At 39.4% G+C, this 22513-nt stretch overlaps 1 protein-coding gene across 2 annotated transcripts in view; it reads left to right on the forward strand.

The window, feature by feature from the left end:
* The window catches only part of LOC136845144 (monocarboxylate transporter 3-like), a 140544-nt gene that overhangs the window by 3427 nt on the left and 114604 nt on the right, over positions 1–22513 (forward strand). For both annotated transcript variants that reach the window (XM_067115087.1, XM_067115083.1), the window contains exon 2: positions 4368–4468. The gene's annotated coding sequence lies outside the window, so the exon portion shown is untranslated. The remainder of the gene's footprint in view (positions 1–4367; positions 4469–22513) is intronic.

The raw sequence follows: 22513 nt of genomic DNA on the forward strand, positions 1-22513 counted from the left end.
ATTGCGTACCTTGAGTCAGTAAATCTGTGGGGGGGAAAAATTAGTTATGTAAAAGTACTGCACTGTGGTTCTTTCCCTCAAAATGCACTCTTGTATGATATTGATGAACATAATTTATTTTATTTAACAACGTGCATGAAGTAATATACCTTGGTGAACATTTTTACCCTAGTATACACCATGAATCATCATCATTTTAATAGTTTTCATTTACTGATCTTCTCATCTGCTACCTTTCTGATCAGTTACAGTCTTCCTCTCCCATTCTCATCACATGTCAATCTTTGAAATCACACTGTGTTTTCCAGCCTCTGGACACCACATCGCACCATAGCTTGCTCATTTACATGAATGATCTTTGCAGTGAACTCCTGTGAATCTCAGAATTTTGTACAGTAGTCACACCTCTTTAAATCTCCTCCATTATCTTAATAAAGTTATCTCTGCTGTGCAGAGAAACAGGCCACATACACACATCACAAATTTGAGTTATGTTTACTAATACTGTCACATATTTACCACTGGTCTAGTAATTTCCTTCCCATTGCTGTTGGTGCTATTCCCTCCTTCCCCTCCGCCCACTTTGTTGTTGTTTTTTCTTTTGAAGAACTCTATTTACCCCCCTTGTTCTTCATTTGCTCTTCATTAGGAATCCCTCACGTCATATATGTTATTCAGCTCTTGTAACGTGGTATTTATTTCACCCCTACACCTTTTCTTCAGCATTCATGTGGTCACTTCTGTGATAAATTTTTCCTTTGCTTCTATTTTAGTCATTTTAATCTTTGTGGTACCCATAGTCACCTTCAGTCTAAACATTTCAACAAATTCTTTCACAGATATCTGCAGCTTTTGTAACTTCCTCCACTACTGTGATAAACTGGAGGGAACTTCGTGTTAATCCTTGATGGACACAAACATTACTCCCCTGAAATTGGGCCTTTGTCCACATGGCTGTCTTTTGTTTTTGTTTGTAATGTAGGCTATCACTACTACAAGTAGCACTGTTGGGAAAAAGACCGCAAAATAGACTGGTAATATATAAATTTTTTGTACAGGAACACAAACAAAACGGCCAGACTGATTGTAAAGGATGCTTTCATAACATGCGCAAACAATGTAATGGCAGGCAACAGTGAAAACGGATTTGAAGACAGCCTATCAAGAAAAATTGTATACTGTACAATAGAAAAGAAATGCCAAAACACAAGCAACCACATGGAAAATTCACACCTGGAAAGAACCGAGGGCAGAGAAAGGCCAAGGTCACGAGGGTAGGGCCACACAGATGTAGGATAACCACAGGAACAAGGGTTTTAAACCACTCCCCCCAACACACATATAAATACAGCTGGACCATGTGTCCGGTCATTCGACGGATACTTGACAATGAGGACTGTTGGTCCTAGAAAGCTTGTAACTTTTATTGAATAAATATATCCGCTAGATACCATCCAGTTTCAATGAGTTCCTGTTAGCAATATATATTTAACAATCAAACACTTTAAGTTTTCAACCATCCATTTTCCTGGTTTCCATTTGCCCTTTCATTCCTACACTTGCTCACATGTATTACAAACTTTCTCCTTTTGCTGTTATTTTCAAGCTCTTTACTGTTGTAGTCTATGCAGTTTCTATCACAGCTGTCTATTACCCATGCCACACTCCATTCACTACCCAGTTTATTTGATCCAATGAATCCTTGGATGCCTTCTCCTTAGACCTGTTGTAGCTGCTTAATAGTTTGTAGTCTTCAAGCTCCTCTTGGACAAATACTATTTCGGATGACATAGGGTAGAGGTTGTGTGGGTGAACGACTAGATCTCTCCTCTCCTTCTTCCTTTCTTTCTTCCTCCGTAAGGCAGCAGTCAGCTGAGTACGTGCTGGACAGGCCACGTGTAGGTGGACTTTACAATCAGGCATCCCCAACTAGATATTCGGCTTACAAGATGTGGCTTCCTCCAATCTCTTTCTAGTGTTCTGTAAAAGAAAGCTATTGTGCCGGCTTTGTCTGTCCGTCCGGGCTTTATTCTGTCTGCATTTTTTCTGCCCGCCCTCAGATTTTAAAAACTGCTGAGGCTAGAGGGCTGCAAATTGGTATGTTGATCATCCACCCTCCAATCATCAAACATACTAAATTGTAGCCCTCTAGCCTCAGTTGTGCAGGGCCCGAGTTCGAATCTCCGGCCGGCCAATGAAGAATTAGAGGAGTTTATTTCTGGTGACAGAAATTCATTTCTCGGTATAATGTGGTTCGGATTCCACAATAAGCTGTAGGTCCCTTTGCTAGGTAACCAGTTGGTTCTTAGCCACGTAAAATAAGTCTAATCCCTCAGGCCAGCCCTAGGAGAGCTGTTAATCAGCTCAGTGGTCTGGTTAAACTAAGGTATACTTACCTTTTTCTACCCTCAGTAGTTTTTATTTTATTTAAGGTTAAAGTTAGCCATAATCGTGCTTTTGGCAACTATAAGTTTTATGGGCCGCGGCTCATACCGCATTATACCGAGACCACCGAAAGATATATCTATTTTTGGTGGCCTCGATTAGACGCTGTAGCGGTTGTACAGGAAACACAATTGCGCCGAAGAAACTTTGGCGCATTTTTTACTTGTTTAAGGAAAAGGAGGCTGGGCTCGGGTGGTAAAGCTATCATCCGAACCCATCAGTTTATAACTGACCCAGATTTGTGTTGCCCAGTTCGTAGAGCAACACTTGGTTCTCCGATGATTTTCTTAGATTGAGATACCCACTGGTAGTGCCTTCAGTATACCTCATGCGGTGCACTGTAGGCATTACTTCAGGTTCTTTGCAGCGTCCCTTCGGCCCCTGGCTGCAACCACTTCATTCCTTTTACCGTAACTCCGTTCTTAATCCCTTTCATTGTTTCAGAGTGCAACTGCGAGGTTTTCCTCCTGTTACACCTGTCAGACCTTTCTGCTGTCAATTTCCCTTTCAGCGCTGAATGACCTTGTAGGTCCCAGCGCTTGGCCTTTGGCGTAAAGTCCACATTCTATCCTTCTTAGATTGAGATTCTAGGTACTCTGCTTGAGGGCCCTATCTATTTTGCATCTCGATGCTAGAATGTATAGGTTGTAGGAGTCATGGGTCCCTTACTCACTATCTTAACCGGGAACATGACATTTCCAGGTGAAGAGAGACTCAGCTAGCCAGTCATTTGAGAAACTGCCTTCTCGCCTAAGGAATAAGTCTCTGCGTAAAAGACAGTCTTTTGTAGAAACACATAACTGATTATGATAGTAATTTGCATTGTTGGTAGGTATACAAACCAGAGCCTAATTTGCATTGTTGGTAGGTATACAAACCAGAGCCTAATTTGCATTGTTGGTAGGTATACAAACCAGAGCCTAATTTGCATTGTTGGTAGGTATACAAACCAGAGCCTAATTTGCATTGTTGGTAGGTATACAAACCAGAGCCTAATTTGCATTGTTGGTAGGTATACAAACCAGAGCCTAATTTGCATTGTTGTTAGTATACAAACCAGAGCCTAATTTGCATTGTTGGTAGGTATACAAACCAGAGCCTAATTTGCATTGTTGGTAGGTATACAAACCAGAGCCTAATTTGCATTGTTGGTAGGTATACAAACCAGAGCCTAATTTGCATTGTTGGTAGGTATACAAACCAGAGCCTAATTTGCATTGTTGGTAGGTATACAAACCAGAGCCTAATTTGCATTGTTGTTAGGTATACAAACCAGAGCCTAATTTGCATTGTTGGTAGGTATACAAACCAGAGCCTAATTTGCATTGTTGGTAGGTATACAAACCAGAGCCTAATTTGCATTGTTGGTAGGTATACAAACCAGAGCCTAATTTGCATTGTTGGTAGGTATACAAACCAGAGCCTAATTTGCATTGTTGGTAGGCATACAAACCAGAGCCTTGTATGATAATCTCACCTCAACCACCCTGCCTAGTCTCTCGATCTCGAAGGAAGAATGTTTTGTTCTAGGCAGGTGAGTGGTGGGCCGTCCCCTCCCCTCCCCCCCTCACCTAGCTGCCTACCTCCAGTTACCCTTCTTTGTTACAGGTTTCTACGACTGACTGAAGGTTGTGCTTAGGAATACTCCCTCATGAAAGGCTCTGGTTTGTATAGGCTACCTAGTAGAAGTACAAACTACTTTGATATATATATATATATAGCTTACACATAGCCTACATATATATATAAGAAATAATATGAAATGGTGCATGTTGGCACTTGCACCCTTATTTTAATTGTACATTAGAAAGAGTTTTATTCGAAGCTGATGCAGTACCATGAGCAAGCGTGCAGAAGCATGAGAATATCTAAAACCTGGAGATACATGACATGTACCTCTTTCTCTCTCTCTCTCTCGACAGGTTGGCTGCTGAGAATTCAGTCAGCGCCGCACAACTTCAGAACTTCTTCCAAGCATTCAGGCCCGATGGAGATACTCGAGAATGATTAACCAAAAGCCAAGGTAGGGTTCTCGTCTTTCGTTAATCACTTGAGATCAGGAAGACTCGCGTCCATTTCAGCGTCTGTAAAAGAAAGAAGAGTTAGAAGTTTATAGAGGAGATGCCATTTTCAAGTCCACCATTGGCGCTTAAGCTAACGCCATTGGAAATGAGTGGTTGGCTTAGAGAACCCTTGACAATCAACTTACCTTGTGTCTTGGCCATTTTTATATAGTTATTCCGTCTGGCGTGGGAAATGGTTCGAAGTTATGTTAATGGGTGATGTCATTTGCACTGGCGCTATGCAAAGTGTGGGGTAGCGAGCCTCACCTCTGGCACGTGAATGACTTGCCTGTAGATTTTTATGCTGCGTTTCGGCGAACCGTAGTCGGTTATAACAAAAACATCATGTAGGCTCATCTTATATGCAGTGCAGCAATGTGTGCCTACAAGTCGGTAGTTCCTTGCTTAATTAAGAACAGATTTGGTCAGATGTAGATTTTAAATTTTTTGAGTTATCCGAAAGAGGCGTAATGTATATCAGTTCGTATGTGAAACCCTGACAAATAAGAAAAAGAAGCTTTTGTGATTGAAAAGTTGGAAATTCTTGTAATATGGGGAAAAAGGAAATAATTTGCTTGTATACTATTGCCCATATATCAAAGCAGTATGGGTAAAAATAGTTCTAATGTTAAATGGGAAATGTCGATGAAAACATCAGTGTGGTACTTTGAATTGAAAACTGTTAAACAATGAATTTTTTAAATTGTTGAATACACAGTGGATATTGACAATTAGAGAAGATAACGTCAGTGTAAGAAAAAATATGTATTTTGTTGTTAACTAAGATTTTGAAATCCACTCTTTCACAGCGCTGTAGCACTGGCTCATTTTTACAAATAGAATTCTAAGTGTTCTGTAACAGTTGTATGTTTAAAATATAAGGATTACTGCAATACACTTTGCAGATTAGTTTGAGTTGTATAAATGCATGTGCCCTGCAGGGAGGTGGTGCTGTCAGTGCACCTCATGCTGTGTACTGTAGGCATTACTTACGGCTCTTTGCAGCGTGCCTTTGGCCCCTAGCTGCAACCCCTTTCATTCCTTTCGCTGTGCCTCCGTTCATATTCCCTTTTTGCATCTTATTTTCCTCAACCCTCTTCTAACAATTGATTCATAGTGCAACTGCTTTGAGGTTTTCCTCCTGTTACACCTTTCGAACCTTTTACTGTCAATTTCCGTTTCAGTGTTGAATGACCTCCAAGCTCCCAGCGGTTGGCCGTTGGCCTAAATTCTTTATATCCTATATATTCTATATATTCATTACTTCTTCTTAGTACAGCTGTTGTATTTTCTTTGTTTCACCTTTAGATCAGTGTACTTCCATCTCATTTGTTTTCTGGATCTATCTGGCTGCGAAACCACTTCAGCCTATTCTTTCTCACTGCCTTAATAAGCTGAATGACTATAAGTGCCCAAGTGCATGCAATACAGCCTAAATTTCATGACTTATCCACTCATCCCAATAGCAAATTTAATATTGGTCGTTAGATTAACTTTTGCATACCACCATAAGTAAGCGTTATGGGCATATCATTATAACTTTTATTATAGTTGCAGCTCCGTTGATAATACCTTGCAATATCATAAATAGAAATATTTGTTGTCAGTGTTGCAGCTTAGGTCTAAGAATATTGGCATCGACTTCTAACATTCGTTATCACGGTCGGAAATACGGCGGCTGGTGCCGCCAGTGCACCTCGTGCGGTGCACTGTAGGCATTATTTAAGATTCTTTGCAGCGGGCCCTCGGCCTCTAGCTGCAACCCCTTTCGTTTCTTTTACTGTACCTTCGTTCACATTCTCTTTCTTCCGTCTTACTTTCCACCCTCTCCTAACAATTGATTCATATAGTGCGACTGCGAGGTTTTCCTCCTGTTACACCTTTCACACCTTTTAATGTCAATTTCCGTTTCGAACTGAATGACCTCGTAGGTCCCAGCGCTTGGTATTTGGCCTAAATTCTATATTCAATTCTATTCAATACACCAGCGATCTATGCTGAGCGATATTTATTTTTGTAGTTTATAGTTAAACGTTTGATTTTAGTCGTTCTTTCTTTAAAACAAAGTATAAATTAACCTGGAATTTAGATGCACGTGGATATGTTGTCAACTCATAATGTTTCTGGTACTGATAGACAAGGCGTTTACATAAGACTTAATCAAGGCGACTGGCCGTAGAATAACAGTATAACTTTAACTTTTGGTGGCTTATGAAGATAATGCGACTGTAAATGTAAATACCTCTGGGCAGTGCGACAGTGCGTACAGTATTGCAGTTTAAAGCTCTAAAGGTGTAGTTTTACTACTAGGCATCACTGAAATTACAATGTAAGGCTAACAATAACACACAAGAATATTACTAAGGATTCTCTTGGTTTTGTATGGGAGAAGATTAGGTGTTTGTTGGGGGGAGGGGGGGGGAGGGGTTGTGTGTGGAACCGGGGTTGCACCGGGCAGTGACACCAAAAGGTAGCCCAGCGTGTGTCATTAAGTAGTAGACACTGAATCTCGAGCAGTGATCCGTAGAAGGTATACCACTTGGGTCTCACCGTTGAGAGATACTGTGTTCGATCCCAGGCGGGGGTGGAGTGATTTGGCCATGTTTTCTGTTGAACTCACTGTATTGTATGTCTCTTCCTGTTAGCAGTGGATTATGTATCTCGTGGTTAGTCGACTGTAGTGTTTCGTAGCCCAGAGAGAGAGAGACAGAGAGAGAGAGTGAATGTACTCAGTTTCATTTCTAAAGGTGTTGGAGAGAGCGCCCAGTTTCATTTGTAAAGGTGTAAAGATTCTAAAAGAGAGAGAGAGAGAGAGAGAGAGAGAGAGAGAGAGAGAGAGAGAGAGATTTCTGAAGGTGTAAAGATGCTAAAGAGAGAGAGAGAGAGAGAGAGAGAGAGAGCGTGTGTGTGTGTACTTTATTTCATCTCTAAAGGTGCTGGAGAGAGCGCCCAGTTTCATTTGTAAAGGTGTAAAGAACCTAGAGAGAGAGAGAGAGAGAGAGAGAGAGAGAGAGAGAGAGAGAGAGAGAGAGAGAGAGAGAGAAGGAATGTAGGGGGTTTACATGCCTATTTTCCTTGGCGAAACCAACTTCACATTCAAAGATAACGTCAAAACACGCAGCGTGAACGATTAACATTGGCAGAGCTCCGTCCGGACTTCACCAACAAAGAACAGAAGTATAATTTCCCGCCGCAACGCGTAGCCTCTCGGGAAGTGAGTTGGAGGACCCGACCGTTATAGGAAAATATCGACGCTGTCAAAGATCTCCCGAGGCGAAACTCGAAGCGTAAACGAAGTGGATCTTTTAAACCAAATATTAGCTTTATGGCAGGAATCTAAACAGTCAGGAATAGAACGGTTGGAAATGCTCTCTCACTCCCTTTCTCTTGTTTATAAGCAAGCAGAGAAACTCGCTCAGATATTGCCAGTAACAGTTTAAGAACTAAACCTTGTTATAGGGTTTTGATTGATTGATTTATGAACTTCGGGCGGTCAAGGCAAGCACGGGGGAGCTTTCAGCCAATCAGCGATCAGAGCGAAAAGAGTGGTTGGACAGCAAAATAAAGATGAAATATATGCAAGGTTCTAAATGTGGGATTGGGGGAAAACCGGACATTTACACTAATAATTAATAGTTAGAGAGGTTGGACAGCCAGATTGAAGAAAGGAAGCGGGAGTGGAGGTACAGTAAAAGGCAAAGAAATGGGCCGAAAGTACAGGGCAAGCACCAATAGTAATGCCTACAGTGCACCACGTAAGGTGTACTGCACTACGAGCGGTATACTGCTCTCTCTCTCTCTCTCTCTCTCTCTCTCTCTCTCTCTCTCTCTCTCTCTCTCAAGTAATCTTGAAATACCTATAGGCCTATCTTTCGTAAATAATTAGAAGTTATGAGTGTCATTTTTTTCGTTATGAAATTATCCCCCGCACTATTTCTGTCCACCCTCAGATCTTAAAAACTACTGAGGCTAGAGGGCTGCAAATTGGCATGTTGATCATCCACCCTCCACTCATCAAACATACCAAATTGCAGCCCTCTAGCCTCAGTAGTTTTTATTTTATTTAAGGTTAAAGTTAGCCATGATCGTACTTCTGGCACCGATATGGGTACCACCAACACAGGCCACCACCAGACCGTGGCTGAGTTTCATGGGCAGCGGCTGAAAGTTTCATACAGCATTATACGCTTTACAGAAAACTCGATTGCGCCGAAGAAACTTTGGCGCATTTTTGACTTGTCAGATATAGAGGCCAGTGGAACAGGAATTTCGTGTCTTTTATGTAGCTAGGCCGAAGAAAAAAAAGAAGACGAAGAAGTTTGTTGTTTAAGAATACAAAGTTATGTCGGGAAACCAGAAGCAGGAAGAGAGTTCATTATCCTGGCAGGAGACTGACATTACTTCATCTAATCACATTTACCTCATTAGATGATAATACGAAAAGCAGAGGGTGTGATTCATGACATAAACATTTGCAAGAACACGTTCTCACATTTCCGCCTACCTGCTTCACTCGGCTTCTGTGAAAACTCTTAAATATTTATGACGTGCTAAGTAGCGTGGAATACGAATCACGTCTCGTTGGAAGGCCCTGTATGAATTGAATGGCTCCGTCGATCATGCATGCTCATGATGTACGTGCAAGTTTTGGTATCTTGACTATTGTCTCTTCCTCGTTCATCTTCCGTCTTTCTTAAATACCATAACTTCTTTTTGCCTGTTTCTAGAGAATTGATCTTGAGAACTGCATAATATATATATATATATATATATATATATATATATATATATATATATATATATATATATATATATATATATATATTATATTGTGTGTACGTATGGCTGCCAACGTCTTGCCAGCAGCACTCGTATATTATCTTTAGAATTCCTGAACGTAAAAATGCCTTGACTGTCTGAAGGAGTTTTGCATTCATGCAGCAGTTCGTAGCAGCTGTTTTGATCTTTATGTCATCATTTATTGATCTTAAGTATGCACGGAATGTTTATGGCGTGTATGAATGAACTGCTTTCAGATCCGTATGTAAGTTCTTTTATCTGTGTACGACCTCCATATATATATATATATATATATATATATATATATATATATATATATATATATATATATATATATATATTATATATATATATATATATATATATATATATATATATATATATATATCACATTACCATGGTGAAAAATAAGAGACGGGGTGTAGGTCCTGACCGGTTTCGACTTTATTTCCAAGCCATTGACGAAAGCGGTCAGGACCTACACCCCGTCTCTTATTTTTCAATTGTGGTAATGTGTGGTAAATGAATCACGTACAGAAGTGATTATAATCATATATGTATATAATATATATACATATGTATATATTTAGATATGTATATGTAATTTTATATATGTATATATTTATGTATGTATATATATATGTATATAAATTATATTATATATATGTGTGTGTACGTATGAATGTGTTTATGCGTGTGGGGCCACAATTAGAATATGAGAATAATTTGTACAATTTTCAGTGCATTTTTGTTCGTGTACGCGTGCTCTTAACTACAATCGGGCTATATTGAGGTATAGAATATTTATTAAACTATAATCCTGGGAGAAGACAACCACTCGTGCTCTTAACTACAATCGGGCTATATTGAGGTATGGAATATTTATTAAACTATAATCCTGGGAGAAGACAACCACTCAACACGCTTAAGAGCTATCGATTCTTTAAGGGTATCTGTTAAGAGGGAAGCCAAAAGTGACAGACTTAATCACTGCTTTAGTCTGAGGAAAAATGAAGAGGTGCAGGTGGTGGTGGGCTTAGTTCTCTCTCTCTCTCTCTCTCTCTCTCTCTCTCTCTCTCTCTCTCTCTCTCTCTCTCTCTCTCTCTCTCTCTTATGAAAGTGTTTGTGAACAGGTGGTTGTTTAATAAAATGTAACGTGTTTTATTTACAGGAATGAGAGAAAACACAAATTCCCTCCGATATCAGTCTTGCGACTAGGGAACATAAATCGGTGTTTTTTGGGGGATATAAAATTTTACGGATATTTCTTTCTTTTAGAGGTTTTGCATAGACAAGTATTTTCATCCAGGTTTTAGGGTCTTGCAGAAAGAGTTTGCATGAACGAAAATACTGTTTTTTGAGGTTCAGTCCATTAAGAAAAGCCTCTGAAATAATTAACGTTGGCAGAAATTAGACAAGTTGAAATATACACACACGTGCGCACCTATATTTATGTGGGTGGTGTTTATTTGTGTGTGTTTTTATTTATAATCTGTGTACATATTTGTTTTTTTTTTATTATATTCATATTTCCTCTGTAAGGGTATTGGCACTTACAAGGATAGAGCATTGCTGTTCTCGGCAAGTCGTTGGGGATAGGTTGCCAGCCCCATGAAAGTCTCTGATATGCAGCTGACGGTGGTACCCATTTGTAGCTGGGTCGACTGATGTGCAGCTGTCTGGGATAGAACTGATCCACAAACCTTACAAATGAAAGCTCAGTGCTCTGTACCACTGAACCATGCCCTGACTGTGGTAACAGAGTGGGATTATGTGGACTTTTCAATGTGTTAGTCAAGATTCAAACCCCACTCAGGAATTGTTATATTTTCACAGGTGTCACACTCTTCCCACCTCTCTGAGCTAGAGATGTTGGGTTTTGGGTTGGGGGGGGAGGGCGGTAGATCTACTCGCTGAGTCACCAGAAGCTGTCTATCTGGGTCCCCCCCCTCATGCTCAGATAATATGTGTATGTTTGTGAACTCTGTGTGACAGCACAGTGTCTTGTACCTTGTTTGCTAACTCTGTGTGACAGCACAGTGTCTTGTACCTTGTTTGTGAACTTTGTGTGACAGCACAGTGTCTTGTACCTTGTTTGTGAACTGTGTGTGACAGCACAGTGTCTTGTACCCTGTTTGTGAACTTTGTGTGACAGCACAGTGTCTTGTACTCTGTTTTTGAACTCTGTGTTACAGCACAGTGTATTGTACCTTGCCAACTCTGTGTGGCAGCACAGTGTCTTGTACCTTGCCTCTGCTGCTCACAAGAGACTTTTAAATCCCCTGTGCTTCATCTGAAGTCTCCTCACGCATTGAGGGTAAGAGGCGAAGGGTTGCTCGCCCGATGCCTTTCTTCACTTTTGCTGTACAGTACATCTCTTTGTTTTATTTTTCTCTCTAGAATCCTGCTTTCAGGGTAATGACCTTTTAGGGTTGTTCCATCTGTGGCTGTGCCCTATTCGTATTGCCCCGTAGGTTCTTTACAGCGTGCCTTCGACCCCTAGCTGCAACCCCTTTCGTTCCTTTTACTGTACCTCCTCTCATAACATTCTCTTTCTTCCATCTTACTTTCCACCCTATCCTAACAATTGATTCATAGTGCAACTGCGAGGTTTCCCTGCTGTCACACCTTTCAAACCTTTTACTGTCGATTTCCGTTTCAGCGCTGAATGACCTCATGGGTCCCAGTGCTTGGCCTTTGTCGTAAATTCTACATTCAATTCAATACTATAAAATTGCTGTGTGTTTATATATTTTTCTCTGGGTGTAAGAACATTAGCCTGCTTGTAATAATCCACGTGAAGACTTGCCATCATTCAGCTTAGGCAAGCGTCTTTCACCGCTGGATCTAATGTGAAAATGCAAAATGAGGGTACCTTGGTGAGAGCTTCTGGATGGTACGTAACGTCCTAGCGTCTTTCACCACTGGCCCTGTTGTGAAATTGCAAAGTGAAGGCACCTTGCTCCGAGCTTCTGGACGGTACGTAACGTCCAAGGGTCGGGAATGGCAGTTTCGCCTCCTTTCTTATACTATAATGCTTGTTATTTATTATGGAATGTATACAATTGTCTGACCATTTTAGTGTTTAGTGTTTTTGATGGACCCATGAGTACATTATAGTTGATAAGAAATGTAAACGAAACTCAAGTATATACCTGAAATGCAGGTGAAACCTCTGTCAGGATCATTTATGGGAACAAAAAAGTTTTATATCACTGGTTTACATATAGTGCAACATGCACTGATAATGTTGGCTAAATCACTTGGCTAGGTTCCAACTTCATCCTTAACACTGCAAAAAGAGAGAGAGAGAGAGAGAGAGAGAGAGAGAGAGAGAGAGAGAGAGAGAGAGAGAGAGCGCGCCTTTTACCACATGTAAATGAACCCAAAAGCTTAGCACTTGCACACACTATATGTATATATATAAATATATATATGTGTGTGTGTGCATTGAAGCAGTTGTGTAAGGACTTTGAAAGTGAAGGAAGGGGAAAAGTTGTATGTGGTGCAAATTGACATACAAATCTTTTGGTAGAATTGATGGAAGTGATAAAAAGGGAATGTGGAGGGTCCTGACGATGTATGGTAGAGAAGATAACCTGCCAAGATGATGAAATTAGGCATGAGAGTGACAGGTTTGGTGTAAAAGTAGGGCTGACACATGGGCATGATATGTCCTCCTGGCTATTTAAGATTAAATCTTTTTGGATGGATGATGCAAAAGGTCTGTGGGAAAAGGTAGATATAGATTTAAAAATATGGGATAAGAAAATGAGTTGTAAATGGAGTGAGGAATTGGAGGTGTTTTCAGATGACACTATTGATTGGGGATAGCAGAAGAAACTGCAGAGTCTAGTGAAAAAATTTGATAGTGTTTGCAAGAGGAGATTTTTGAGAGAGATGTTGGCAAGAATAAGGTTATTAAGGGGAACTATGGAAGCAAAAGATTCGTTTAAGTGCTTGTGAATGTATATGTTGGATGACGGTACGGAGAGAGGAAGTACGTCACAGAATAGGTGATGCAAGAAAAGTAGCAGGGAGGTGCCTTGCGGTGTCTGTAGAAGTCAGGGTTGGAATGGAAGAAGTGATTGTTGAACCAACTGTTCTTTAGGGAAGTGAAGTGTGGATGTTTAATGGAAATGAAAGAAAAAATTCAGCTCAAAAGACGAACATGTTTCATGAGAGGAATTCGAAGGGTTATAAATGCAAAGATACAAAAAAAAATGTAGAAATAAATCGTATAGGTGAAAGGATGGATCAGAGTGTTTTGAGATGGTTCAGTCATGCTTAAGAAAAGCTGACAGGCTGGTGAGATAAGAAAAGTTGAGGATCTAAAAAGTGCTGGATTTCTGGGGCTTCAACATTCATGAGCATGTGGAAGACAGAAGTGAAATGCACATTGTTTGAAGGGGCTGGACATGTTGGTGGTGAGTTTTCTGTGTAGGTGTATGAAGTGGCAAGTGTTGTGGAAGTTTTCTGCACATGGGAGATTCATCTATGATTCAGCACAAGATGGAAGTGGCAGCGATTGTTGTCTTGTTTATGCTGAGGAGCCGATGCACTTGGGAGAAAAATGCTTAGTGTTGAATATATATATATATATATATATATATATATATATATATATATATATATATATATATATATATATATATATATATATATATATACACATATATATATATGTATATATATATATATATATATATATATATATATATATATATATATATATATATATATATATATATATATATAATCATGAAGCTACAAATGTCGCTTAATATCAAATTCACGCTTCCTCAGGAATATCCCCGATGGGGAATTATCACCGAAGGGGAATTTATAAGTGATAAATGGTCTGGCACTGGTGTGATAAAAATTTCATATATATATATATATATATATATATATATATATATATATATATATATATATATATATATATATTATACATATATATTTCATTTCTTGTATTCGAATATTCTCTTACGCAACGAAAACAGGCTTTCCACCAACCTGGCACAAATATAATTTGTCTTTTGAACGCAAGCAAACATTTTCCCAGGACAAGGAAATATTACTTCCATCCGAATCACAGCCGGGAAAAAGCTCTCGGCTTTTCTTATCTAGGTCACCCCGATGTCTCGCAGTGCAAAAAACTCTTTTATTTATTACGCTAGATATTGGACCTCTCGTTATTACATATGATGTCATTCCAGCTGTTATGACATATTCCGTATTCATTGCATACAGACTCTACGGGATTTTGCATTGCTTTCGTCTCCTGGGTTTTCTACTCTCGTGCAGTCCATTATTAAATGTAATATTCTCTCCTTATGCTCTGAACTTCGGAAGTGGGCACCGCCTACATTGCGCATTACCTAGGGGGATGTTACAAGTTCTTCACTGGTGAGGTGGGTAGAGCTCTCGGCTAGCACGCTGTTGGCCCAGCGTTCGACTCTCCAACTGGCCAGTGAAGAATTGGAGGAATTTATTTCTGGTGATAGATATTCATTTCTCGTCATAATGTGGTTCGGATTCCACGATAAGCTGTAGATCCCGTTGCTAGGTGACCAGTTGGTTCTTAGCCACGTAAAATAAATCTAATCCTTCGGGCCAGCCCTAGGAGAGCTGTTAACCAGCTCAGTGGTCTGGTTAAACTAAGGTATACTTAACTTTTTTGTAGATGTTATACTATACTTAACTTTTTTGTAGATGTGATACTATACTTAACTTTTTTGTAGATGTTATACTATACTTAACTTTTTTGTAGATGTTATACTATACTTAACTTTTTTGTAGATGTTATACTATACTTAACTGTTTTGTAGATGTGATACTATACTTAACTTTTTTGTAGATGTGATACTATACTTAACTTTTTTGTAGATGTTATACTAAAGGCTGTTCTGTAGCGTCTCATCGGCCCCAGCTGCATTGGTTTTTACCTTTCAGTTTTTTACCTGTTCCTTTTTTGTGTCTAGCTGCCTCACTCTCTCTTGGGGAGTTCTAGAAACATGTCTTGTTGGTCTGATGCTGATAATAGCATGCACTCTTAAGTGTTTTGCCCTCAAAAATAGATTAGTGTCACTGTCTAACTGATGAGTGGGAAGGCTGTGCTTGACTTCTCAGGGTAGAGCTTCACTAAATGCAACCAATATTTACTTCGGAGGTATTTTTTGGGGGGCTTTTAATCTGTCTCTCACAGATGCCAAGATTGATTTGCGATGCTTTAATGTTCTGCCTAGGAATTCCTTCCAGCCACAAATATTGGTTTATAAATGCACTCTCGTTGACTTGGCTGCTTTGTTTAGTACTTATACATTAGGTTGTCAATGTTGTTAATATAATGTAGGTTTTGGTTTAATTTTTCCTTTTCTTTGCATTATGATTTGACGAAATGAATTTTATAAGTGAACATTTTTATCCCTACCCAAGTGCTCTAATGCTGTAAATGAACTTTTTCAAGGTACTGAAAAAGGATAGTGAAGAATGCATGCACGGAGAATGTTGCGTATATATCTATGTACTGTATATACTCGTATATGCACTCGAACACTCCAGATATTATACACACTGGAACAGGTAATTGCTCCTTACATAAACATACGTCGCATCTTCAGCACAGTTTTAATTGAACGGGAAAAATGTGGAAGTGATGATATTCTGTTTCAAGAAAACATTTGGCGCCTCGTAACACCCGTTAAACCACCTCTCTCACATTTACAATAAACAGATGAAACTTCAGTTTCTGCTGTTTTGACAGGCTTTTTTCTTCACTGCCAAGCTGCGGAACTCTCTTCCTGCCTCTTTTTTCCCTGACCCATCACAAACTGGCATTAATTTACCGAAAAAAGACGTACCCTGGCATTTACTGCTATTGCTGTTACTACTTTTAGTAGTACTTTTAGTTTTCTGTAAAAGAAAACTATTGTGCCGGCCTTGTCTGTCCGTCCGCACTTATTCTGTCCGCCCTCAGATCTTAAAAACCAACGAGGCTAGAGGGCTGCAAATTGATATGTTTATCATCCACCCTCCAATTATCAGACATACCAAATTGCAGCCCTCTAGCCTCAGTAGTTTTTATTTTATTTAAGGTTAAAGTTAGCCATGTTCGTACTTCTGGCAACGATATGATAGGCTACCACGCACCGGCCGCCGTTGTTAAAGTTTCATGGGCCGCTGCTCATACAGCATTATACCGAGGCCACCGAAAGTTAGATCTGTTTTCGGTGGCCTTGATTGTACGTTGTAGCGGCTGTACAGAAAACTCGATGGCGCCGAAGAAGAAACTTCGGCGCATTTTTTACTTCTTTTCCTTTTCACGTGAATTGAATGTCCTCGAACGGCGTCTATTTAAAACCGAAGGCATGGAGGAGCTATTCTGTGTTGTGAATCCTGATACCCTTTCCACCTGACGGTGGGCAGGTGTAAATTAGGAGAGAGAGAGAGAGAGAGAGAGAGAGAGAGAGAGAGAGAGAGAAGTGAAAACGGTTGGTTGGAGATCAGGAATGGGGAGGAGGGGAAGAAGAAAACCTCACGACAAAAGAAATGTGAAGAGAAAAGTGGAGAGAGAAGAGATGGGGTCTGACATCAAGAGAGACGTCTGGGTTGTGTTACAAGGCAAGAGAACTTTCAAGTACACGAGGTGCTCCTGAAAGTCGGTGCCAAAAGGTTGAATTCTTCGCTGTTATTTGGAGAGGGAATTATATTTGAATGATTTAAAATTGTGTACAGATGCATATATATAATTATATATATATATCTTTTATATAGATATATATGTGTGTGTTGTATACATACATACATATACTGTATATATATAAATGCATATATATATATATATATTTATATAAAATCATGTGTATATATATTATATATAATTTATTTATATCTTTATATATGATATATATGTAAATACATACGTATATAATAATAATAATAATAATAATAATAATAATAATAATAATAATAATAATAATAATAATAATAATAATATACCACCCTGTCTCCTACCAAATATTTTCGACAATACCACTAGGTGTGTAAACGAACTTTCCGTAGAAAGCTGCGACTTAGAGATCGAGGTCACGATCAACCGGGCCTCCTGTATATTGCACCGAGAAGTCTAGTTAGTGAAGGACATGACTCAAAGAAGGGGAAAGAACAGACAAGAATGGTGTTGACCCGCGAAGAAGAATTAGACAAACTTCTCTCTGAAGCGCAACCCTTACAGACGTTGAAGGAAGAGAGTTCCGTCACATAAGTCGTGCGGAAAGACTGCCGCCCACGCTGGTAAACAGAATAGCCTTCGTCAGCCACACATTGCTTTTTCAAGTTTTTTTAAATTTTTTTAGGTCTTTCCATGATTTAAGGGCCTTTATCTTAGGCTTTTTTTTTGGGGGGAGGGTCTCTCCATGATTGTAAGGCCTTTATAATTTTTTTTAGGTCCTTGCATGATTTTAGGGCCTTTATTTTAATTTTTTTGAGGCCTTTGCATGATTTTAGGGCCTTTATTTAAATTTTTTTTGAGGTCTCTGCATGATTTTAGGGCCTTTATTTTAATTTTTGTTTTTTTAAGTCTTTGCATGACTTTAGGGCCTTTTTATTTTTTTCTGAGGTCTTTGCATGATTTTAGAACCTTTATTTTAATATTTTTTTAGGTCTGCATGATTTTAGGGCCTTTACTTTTATTTTGTCTGAGGTCTTTGCATGATTTTAGGGTCTTTCTTTTTATTTCTTTTTTCTGAGGTCTTTGCATGATTTTAGGGACTTTCTTTTTTTTGAGGTCTTTGCATGATTTTAGAGCCTTTCTTTTTATTTATTTTTTTTGAGGTCTTTGCATGATTTTAAGGCCTTTATTTAAATTTTTTTTTAGGCCTTTCCACGATTTTAGGGCCTTTATCTTAGGTTTTTCTTTTAGGTCTCTCCATGATTATAGGGCCTTTATCATATTTTTTTTTTGAGGTCTCCATGATTGTGGTACCTTTATCTTAGTTTTTTTTTCTTTTAGGTCTTTCCATGATTTTTGGGCCTTTATCTTAGATTTTTATTTTGAGGTCTTTCCATGATTTGAGGACCTATATCTTAAGGCTTAAGGACCTTTTTCAGTATTCTAGGCTCCCTTTTCCCATTTTAGAGGATGTTAAGGAAACGCAGCCGTTATTCTCACCCGAAAATAGGTTCATGTGAAGGTTTTCACTTGAATCTATTTTAGGGATCATTTCTCGTTTTAGGAGGGCGTTGGCGACTCTTTCAGGCAACAAGCTTAAAAACTCCTTTGATTTACATGACTGTGAGCGAAAGGCCGGCCGGGAAAGCGTGTTGATGTTCCTCTGCTCTTTATCAAAGCAGGACTTTTTAGTCTTTGGAACGCCGCTGTTGTCTTTGGCTGTTTACGATTTTCGTAAGGGCTCTGGTGATCGTTAATTCTCTCATAATTATCTTACGGATTAATGGATTCCTTCTTTGATGACAGGAGCTGTGGGTAATATTTTAAGGTTTAAACTCTGATGGCTTCAGATGAGAGAGAGAGAGAGAGAGAGAGAGAGAGAGAGAGAGAGAGAGAGAGAATGTGAAAGATTAGGCAAACTTACTAATAAAGGAGAGGTGAGGAGAGAGAGTTGAACTCAGCACTTGAAAGGTATGAACTAGAGAGAGAGAGAGAGAGAGAGAGAGAGAGAGAGAGAGAGAGAGAGAGAGAGAGAATGTAAACGGTGAAGCAAAGTTAGTGATAAAAGAGAGATGAGAGAAATTTAAACTCAGTACTTAAAAGGTATGAAGAGAGAGAGAGAGAGAGAGAGAGAGAGAGAGAGAGAGAGAGAGAGAGAGAGAATGTAAAAAGTCAAGCAAAATTACTAATAAAAGAGAGAGAAGGAGAGAACTTTAAACTCAGTACTTAGAAGGTGAGAGAGAGAGAGAGAGAGAGAGAGAGAGAGAGAGAGAGAGAGAGAGAGAGAGAGAGAGAGAGAGAGAGAGAGAGAGAGAGAGAGAGAGAGAGAGAGAGAGAGAGCAAAAAGTTTGAGCTAAATATTTTGAAAATGTTCAGTATGCAGAAAAGGGAATAGAATTATTGGAAGACATAAAGTTAAGCTTTCTCAGAATGAGACAATCTCTTACCGACTCCTGAAGAGTGGTTTCACCTCAGTGGGATAAGGAGTACCTCGTCGAGGCCCTCCCGTTTTGGTGGTTTACGATTTGACGGAGCAATAAACACTCACGTTTAGCTTTTCTTTTTTTTTGCTCTCTCTCTCTCTCTCTCTCTCTCTCTCTCTCTCTCTCTCTCTTTAAACTATGACTGGAACCCACAACAGTGGACCAACGACTTGGAACATAATTCTCTGCGTAGGTCAACGGAGGCTGAAGGAGAGAGAGAGAGAGAGAGAAAGAGAGAGAGAGAGAGAGAGAGAGAGAGAGAGAGAGACCTACCACTGAAGGAGAGAAAGAGAGCCCTACCACTGAGAGAGAGAGAGAGAGAGAGAGAGAAAGAGAGAGAGAGACCTACCACTGAAGGAGAGAAAGAGAGCCCTACCACTGAAGGAGAGAGAGAGAGAGAGAGAGAGAGACCTACCCACTGAAGGAGAGAGAGAGAGAGAAAGCCCTACCACTGAAGGAGAGAGAGAGAGAGAGACCTACCACTGAAGGAGAGAGAGAGAGAGAGAGAGAGAGCCCTACCACCGAAGGAGAGAAAGATCCCTACCGCTGAAGGAGAGAGAGAGAGAGAGAGAGAGAGAGAGAGAGAGAGAGAGAGAGAAATGATAAATATAATTCCAAGCAATAAGTTTTGTTGGCAGTGAGAAAGTGTCGGCATATGTGTAAAAGAGAGAGAGAAAAAATCAGTTTTGATTTGAGGTACGATAACAAAATCTACAGAAAATCGGAGAGAAAGATACTTCGAAAGCATAGCTTACGAAAAAGTGTATCTTAATTAGCTGAAAGGTAAAGGAGCAGCTGTTAAATGATGCACGTAAACCTCATCTTCGTCTGACATAATTAGTCTAGACCCCCATACAGAAACTGCCTTGGCAAATAGATGTTTTTCCGTTCTTCATAAAAGCAGGACTATTGGCTCTTGAAAAGCCGTTGTTGCCTTGGCAGATAGATAATTTGTCTCACTTGGCCAATACACATTACAACTTTTATTCAGCGAAGGATTTTACGGAGGGGCAGCCTAATGTCTTTATCTTGTCCAGGCCTGGAGTTGGACATCAGGGAAGGCTAGAAAAAGCAAGTAAAAAATGCGCCGAAGAAAGGGACTTTTCTGTACAGCATATAATCAAGGCCACCGAAAAAAGATGTCGTTACGTGTTCTCGGTATAATGTTGTATGAGCCGTGGCCCATGGAACTCTCAGCCGGCCGTGGTGGCCTGTTGTTGCGTTGCCAGAAGCACGATTGTGTCTAACTTTAACCTTGAATAAAAAAAAAAAAAAACTACTGAGGCTAGAGAGTTGCAATTTGGTATGCTTGATGATTGGAGGGTGGATGATCAACATAGCAATTTGCAGCCCTCTAGCCTCAGTAGATTTTAAGATCTGAGGTTGGACAGAAAAAAGTGAGGACGGACAGACAAAGCCGGCACAACAGTTTTCATTTATAGAAAGCTAGAAATATGAGTTTTCCCCTCATAGTCTGTATTGCTTAGTAGCTTAATCATCATTCATAATCACTCTATAACTCATGTCAGGTCAAAATGGGTACGGGTCTGTGGTCTGATGATGGAAGGGGTACCTGGCCTGAAAAAGGTCGGGAACCGCGGTACCCCCCCCCTTTTTTTTTTAAGGCACTGTCGTTCTCGACCTTCGCATCCGGATAATAGTCAGAATCTTGACATTATTTGTAGCTCAGTAAATAAATCACTTTGTCAGTAGAGAATATTTACAGTAATTAAATAAAAGGAAGTGGAACAATCGGCGATGAATGACAAATAAGAATAATAAGATTGCAACTATTTTTCGTTCTGTAAATATATCACTTTGTCAGCAGATAAATTTACAGTAATTTAAATCATTGGAGTGAACAATGGAGGATTAGAGATAAATAAGAATAAAGTACCGAAATGAATAAATCAGTGAATAACAAGAATAAAAAATAATGGAAACCAAATTCATTTCTGGTTCAGCAAACAGATCACCTTACCAGCTACTGTATATAATATATACAGTCATTCAGCAAATGGAAGTGAACCAATCGAGGATGAATAACAAATAAGAATGGATAAATTAATAAAGAAAATGCAAAACATTTGAAACTGAATTTCTGCATGTTTGCAATTCACCGATTGAGGGATCTGTATAATTCTGACATCCTTAAAGAGGGACGTTCATGCAAGTGGAGAAGTGTGCTGTTCCCCCGACCTCCTACTTATTGTCAAGTGGCGAAGTGTCTCGTGCCATTGTGGTGGCAGGTGGGTTATTTCAGAATTCCCCCCTTCAGTCGGCGTGCACCTGGTGGTGACATTATGATCAATGTTCTCAAATATTAGCTTATTCCTATAGACTCTCGACTCTGGTGTGTGCTTCGTTGCTTGACGATACACTCGAGCATATTTTCTTTTCCTTATTAATTAGGTAATTATTTGGGTTGTTCATTTGTTTATAGAAGCTAATTCCGTGTTAATTGTTTTATGCTTCTTTCCATTTTTCGTGTCTTTTTTTCGTATATGTGTCTCCATCTCTCCTTTTTGCATTCATTTTTTCCGTATATGGGTCTCCATTCGTGTTAAGTAATGTGTATGTCGATCATTTTCCAGAAGAGTGACATAACTCAGAAATTGCTATTTTTCATGAGGGGCAATTTAAAGTTTAAAACTCTCTATATATACTCTCTGTAGCTTAATAGTGACATTAATGCCCTCTGGCGGTTAGTATCACAAATACAAATAAGGCGTTTTTACTATAATATAAGAACAAAGAACGGCCTATCTGCTGGTATCAGTAACTCAAAAAAAAAAAAAAAAAAATTTTTTTTGAGTTGTGTCACTTCTACCAAATGAGCGACGTGTGTGTGTGTTTGTGTGTGTGTCAGCAGATGTTTACAGCGTGAACAGGTATATCAGGTATATACACACAGGTAGGCAGACAACCGCCAGGTATGCAAATAAAGTCACCCTTTTTTCCTTCCCAATATGTTTACCTCGTGTATCTTCGAGCCCGTGATTTAACTGCTGTACGTGCCTCGCTTGACGTCAGCTCGATCGCTTTCA

The sequence above is a fragment of the Macrobrachium rosenbergii genome, chromosome 13, assembly GCF_040412425.1.
Source record: "Macrobrachium rosenbergii isolate ZJJX-2024 chromosome 13, ASM4041242v1, whole genome shotgun sequence".
Lineage (NCBI taxonomy): Eukaryota > Metazoa > Arthropoda > Malacostraca > Decapoda > Palaemonidae > Macrobrachium > Macrobrachium rosenbergii.